The sequence below is a fragment of the Hyaena hyaena genome, unplaced genomic scaffold (genome assembly GCF_003009895.1).
Source record: "Hyaena hyaena isolate Hyena2069 unplaced genomic scaffold, ASM300989v1 scaffold_371, whole genome shotgun sequence".
Lineage (NCBI taxonomy): Eukaryota > Metazoa > Chordata > Mammalia > Carnivora > Hyaenidae > Hyaena > Hyaena hyaena.
In genome coordinates, this window is record NW_024081003.1 from 1,439,594 (window position 1) to 1,445,593 (window position 6,000).

The window sequence follows — 6,000 nt, forward strand, 5'->3', positions numbered from 1 at the left end:
CATTCGTATGATATCACAAGTGAACAGAAATTGCCTCTCCACCTACACCAAAATCATAATGAGCAAACTCAGATCCCTGAAAGGTTAAAAAAAAAAAGTCTCAAAAGCCTCTCTTGTAAAACCAGGATCAGAATTCAGATATTCTAGCTTCCCATCTAAGAGTTACAGATTTCTGACCCATAGTCCTTGATAGAAATGTGTTTATCCTGAATTGGCAACTCAATCATGTATACTTACCTGGGTATTAAATGATGGTATATTAAGTTTATATAGCTAAAAAATTTGACTTTAGGGATATGTGATGGGCTAAACTACAATTCAAGAGAAAGTTCATAAATTTACTGAGAAATGAGGTATCCAAAATGTGAAAACAAAGCTTTTATTTGCATTTAAATGTGTGTTTGCACATATTTATATATGTATGCATAGATTGAATACGGGCATACATTATATATTCCTAATAATCTTTGGCCTGCTAGATTATAAAAATGTGTTTAAGCTTTTCCTTGATTGAAATTGCTGTTTTTAAAGAAACCTGTCATTGATAGATTTCTGATATTTGCTGTTTTTTGTTTGATTTTCTTGGCAAACTCCTGAATTTGTTAAATTAAAATGTATTATGATTAGTGTATTGCCAAGTTATGGCAATAGAATATGCAGGGTTATCTCATCATTTCTAAGAGGAATCTACTTCACTGAACAGAGAAGCAATCAGCCTTCTTTCCTCTATTAATAAATTCTGCCTTGGCATCCTGATGTTCTACCATGTTTGTTTCGGTACTGTCCTGGGATTCCATCAAGACTGAGGTTTCTCTCTAGGGCAAATAAAAACTTGTTCATTTCCTTCATTATTATGAGCATCAGGTCACATTTGGCTGTGTGATAGGGTGTGTGGTAAGCCCAGAAATATAAATCACAGGAATAAGAACTCATCCCTTGAGTCTCTGAAGAAACCAGAATCCCAAAGCTAACTTCCTATCTGGATAAGTCTTAGCATTTTGGGTTTGTTACAGAGACCCTGACATGTTAAAAGATGTGTAATTCCCTAGTCATGTGACATTGCTTCTCTTTCATGAATTCATGACCAAATAGTCCAGAAGTAAATCTCTCTAACACTGAGATATGAGCCTAACTTCACAAGAGTTCTTGAAAAAATGGAGATAAGAGGCAATGGTATCATTTATCTATGTGATTACTTAGCTAACAATGTACCAACACAAAATAAATAACAGAATGGTCTCTGGACCATCCTTAGTAATTGGTCCAATAGCCTTCACTTCTTGGACAGAATTAAATGCAGATAGTTCAAATTAGGGCAAAATGAAATCTTCCACTACAGCTACTACACTCAATGACATGGCTGTGAATAGTATGTACAACGAAGTGAGCCTGCAGTGAAGAAATTTTATTCTTTATCCCTCAGTGCTTTCTGAGTTAAGGACTAAACACAAGGTTGCATTTTCAACAGGACATCCAGGGACTCCGCATTGGTTCCAAAGTTGTCCCAAAGCAAAGTAGGGAGAAACATACTCGGAGAATGCTGAAGCCAGTGGGAGCCACCAGGCCACAGGAGGCTCCCTGGAAACAAAATCTGCCAGGATTTTTGGTCCAAGACCACCTTGGAACTTCTTGTTTTTATCCCAGAAAAATAAGTTTTTTTTTTCCCCTACCTAGTTTCCCTTGACATCCTCAATTGCCACTTCTCTTCTGACACCTAGTTCAAGCAATGGCATAACTTTGAGAGCTGAGAAAGAATAGTGTTACCGGCTTTTCAAAGGAGTCCCAGCAGGTGTGGCAAATGCTAGCTGTGCACTCTCTGAGGGCAGGGACTGTGGTTTGTCTTCTGCTGTATCCACAGCACCTAGAATACTGCTTGACACCTCATAGGTAGGTGCTCATATTTGTTAGTACCTGAATGAATCATCAATCAAGCATCAGCGGTCACAGGACAGCAAATGGGACATGTTACCCTGTGCACCATCTTGTGCACCATCTTCTGTACACATTCAACCACGTTGGAAATCAAAGGAAAGCACAGCTTTTGATTCTAATGATTTCATTCACCAAGGACTAACTTCCTCTTTCCAGTTGCACAATGCCCTCTTAGCCACAAAGTCTTAAATAGATTTGAGTATGCCAACATGAGCAAACAGGACATCAGTCACAATGTTGAAGGAATAGGGCATCCTTCCTATGGCCATGGCTATTCTCCTTATGCTTATCACCAATAGGCTGCTGAAAAGAATGTAGAGAACCCGTCACGAACCCTCATCTCTGAAAGTCAACTTGGCCTCCCCTCTTTTAGACATGACAGATTTTTTTTAAAGTCTAGCTACCTCAAGATTCCTACCTTGCCGCTGTTCAGTGTCTGAAAAAATATGGCCAGCATTTTGTTTTGAATCAGGATTTTGATGAAAAAGTGGACTGCGAGTTCTCTTAAAATCTGAAGAAGTGACAATGCTATTTCTGAACTCCTTTATGACAACAACCACCTGGAGCAAAGCTGCACGTACCACCTCTGGATGAACATGTGTTTTACAGATGCTCAGCATGACCCTTTCTGTTCCTACTGCATCTCAATCCAATCTACTTCATTCTTGTCTATTTAGTCTTTGTTTGGTCTGACTGGAAGAAGGAGAAGGCAAATTGCTGCAATCTTGCCTCAATTCTTCCTTCTATTTAACAAACCAAACATTGACTTAATTTTCATCCTCTCAGCTCCAATAGGAACAGGAATAAGGGAGTGAGGAACTGAGAAGAAAGATGGGTCATGTGGTTCTCCAAACCCATCCCTGCCCATCTCATTCAGCAGCAGATATTCAGTGCCGGCCACTTTACAGGTACTCTTCCAGATGCCAGACAGAGTGAGGAGCATGCACACAGCCTCCTCTGTGTGCAATCTAAATCTAGAAACCCCCCTCCCAGGACAAAAACACCCTGTAATAACTTGTAGAAACAAAACTACTGCAGGACACTGTAGGTAGTACGTGCTGGAGAATGAAGGAAGACCATGCAGAAGGTGAGTAACAACCCCACGATGACTGAGTGTAACCGTGATACTTTCCTATCATGCCTGCTAGTCATAATCAAATGCAACTCAAGGGCTGGCAAAAATTCAGTAGAAAACTTTAAAAACATCTCAAGGTTATTGGATCAACTCTACAAGAGAATACAAGCCCATTTTGCTTCCAAAGATTCTGAATTTAGGTGAAACCAGTTGAAACTTTGAACTCGTGCAATGTTCTTCACTTTCCACACATCAAGTTCTTCATAATTCAGGGACCTCTTCACAAATCTTCCCCTGCTGATGCCAACCCACAATGGCAACTCAGGTAAACTAAATGGGTGTTCCATGCTTCACTACTCAAGTCTCCATGATGTCTCACCACTCAGGCCTCCATGGTGCATCAAGTCTCCTTGATGGTTTTTTTTGAATGTCTTGCTCTTTAAGAACAAGGACTGTTTGTGGCGCCTGGGTGGCTTAGTCAGTTAAGCATCTGACTTCAGCTCAGGTCATAATCTCACGGGTTTGTGAGTTCAAGCTCTGCATCGGGCTCTGTGCTGACAGCTCAGAGCCTAGAGTCTGTTCAGAGTTTGTGTCTCCATCTCTCTCTGCCCCTCCCCTGCTCACTCTTACTCATGCACTTGTTCTTTCTCTCTCGCTCTCTCCCTCGTGCTCTCTCGTTCTCTCTCTCTCTCTCTCTCTCTCTCTCTCAAAAATAAACATTAAAAAATTTTTAAGAACAAGGACTGTTTTCCACAGTCCCAAGAGCAGAGCTGGGCACACAGAAGATATGTAATAAATACTCAGTCTTGCATGTCTAATCATTTACTAGTTCTTTCTGGGGTGAAGGCTCACCAAACTGCAGCGATGCTGCAGTACACACTCAGAGCTCAGTATCCACACACACCCCACTCTCTGGAAGTTGGTGCTTGGTACAGTAAAAAGCAGAGATACATCTCCCTCATAGCTTGGCTTGCTAACCTGTATCATGGTCAGTGTGCCTTGTCTGTGTAGAATTTAAAGGAAAAAGTAAATAAAGGGTATCTAAGGAAAAGCCTGTGGAAACTTACTTAACCCATTCAAGGCCATGTAGGTAGGTAGATGGTGGATGGATGGATGGATATAGTGATAGATGGAGTATGGCAAGCTTTAGAGTAACTGTCATGCTTCTGGCTAAAATACAACTTTGATACTCAAGTCTCATTGGCCAAAGTGGTCATGCTCTCAAATATCTATGGGCACTAGGCAGGTCATCCAAAATAGGCAAAAGGGTTGAGGTAGATGGTTATTATATATAAGTTATCATCTACCTCTTCCTGCAGAGGATTACTTTCCAGCCCCATTGCTATCATCTTAACTATGCAGCTTGCTTTGGCCAGTGAAAGAAGAACAGATGGTCTAAGAGCTAGTGCATTTTTCTTCATGCTATCTTTCCTCCTAATTCAATACCAAGGATGCTCCCCAAAGAGATCCTTCCTGGCCTGGTGCTAGAGTGAAGGTAGTGTGGAACAGAGACATGGTCGCCCCAATGGACATGGAATGTGAGCAAGAAATAAACCTTTCTAGTAAGTGACTGAGATTTGTCGGTCGTAACCCATGATTAATATGCAAATCCGGGAGAAGACATTAAGGGGTATGGAGTACTAGGTAAGCATATCCCCCTTCTAAAGAGTCTGCAAACCTAGTCTGCCCAATTTCCAAGTTTTTTAAATGTTGGCAATTAATTCATCTCTGGTCACACCAACATATCAAGGGCCACTGGTCTTCAACCTCTACCACCAGCTCTTGGCATTTATAAAATAAACACATACCTGGATCGCACTATCTACACTTATTGATGTGTGGGTTTTAATTTTTTTAATTTTATGTATTTATTTTGAGAGAGAGAGAACCAGTGGGGAAGGGGGAAAGAGAGAATCAGAAGCAGGCTCCGCGCTGAGAGCAGAGAGCTTGATGCGGGGCTCAAACTCACGAACCCTGAGATCAGGACCTGAGCTGAAGCCTGATGCTTAAATGACTGAGCCACCCAGGTGGCTTGATGTGTGATTTTTAATTCCATACTATACAGTTGGAATACATATGCAAAAAAATTAATTCCTAAGTCAGTCTGAAGGACTACCTAACATCCCCGCCTCAGTGCCGCTTGATTGTGCTCTAAGTACCTTTTCAAATGCTAACACCCTCATTAAGGGTCTATAGAACTTATTTGGCATTTTAACTTTCATTTTATTGCATATTAGTGAAGAGATAGTCTTCCCTTCTGCATCTGAGCCTGCCATGGCTCCTGTCTACCTCCAGAGCCCCACCCCATCCATCGCAGTCTTTCAGGACGCTCCAGACCAGAGAGAAAGGCAGTCTGCGGATAACTGTAGGTCTGAGAGTTCTCTGTTGCCTGTCCAATGGGATAAGAAACCAGTTCCAGAATATAAACCATGTTACTAAGCTTTACTTTAGTTCAGTGGGTTTTTTTTTTTAAACATTTAATGAGGCTTTTCTGAGAAGGAAATGGTGCACGGATTTACAATCAAGTGCAAGTTTCCTGTCACAGATCACTGCTCCACATAGCACAACTCTGGCAACACTACATTTCTTTCTGTTCCTCAAAAGTGCCAAGTTGTTGGGACCCTGGGTGGCTCAGTTGATTTAGTGTCCGACTTCGGCTCAGGTCATGATCTTGGGGTTCATGGGTTTGAGCCCCGCATGGGGTTCTGTGCTGATAGCTCAGAGCCTGGAGCCTGCTTCAGATTGTGTCTCCTTTTCTCTCTGCCCCTCCCCCCTGCTTGCATTCTCTCTCTATCTCTCTCTCTCATCTCTCTCTCCTTCTCTCATTCAATAATAAATAAACATTAAAAAAAAAAAAAGTCCCGAGTTCTTCCTCATCTCCTTCCCATCCCATTTGTCCTCTGCCAGGGAGCCTCTCATTTCAACCTCCAAATGTCCTTGCCTCAGGCCTTCCCTGCGCACCCTCTCTGACTCCCCGGTTGTTCTGATACACC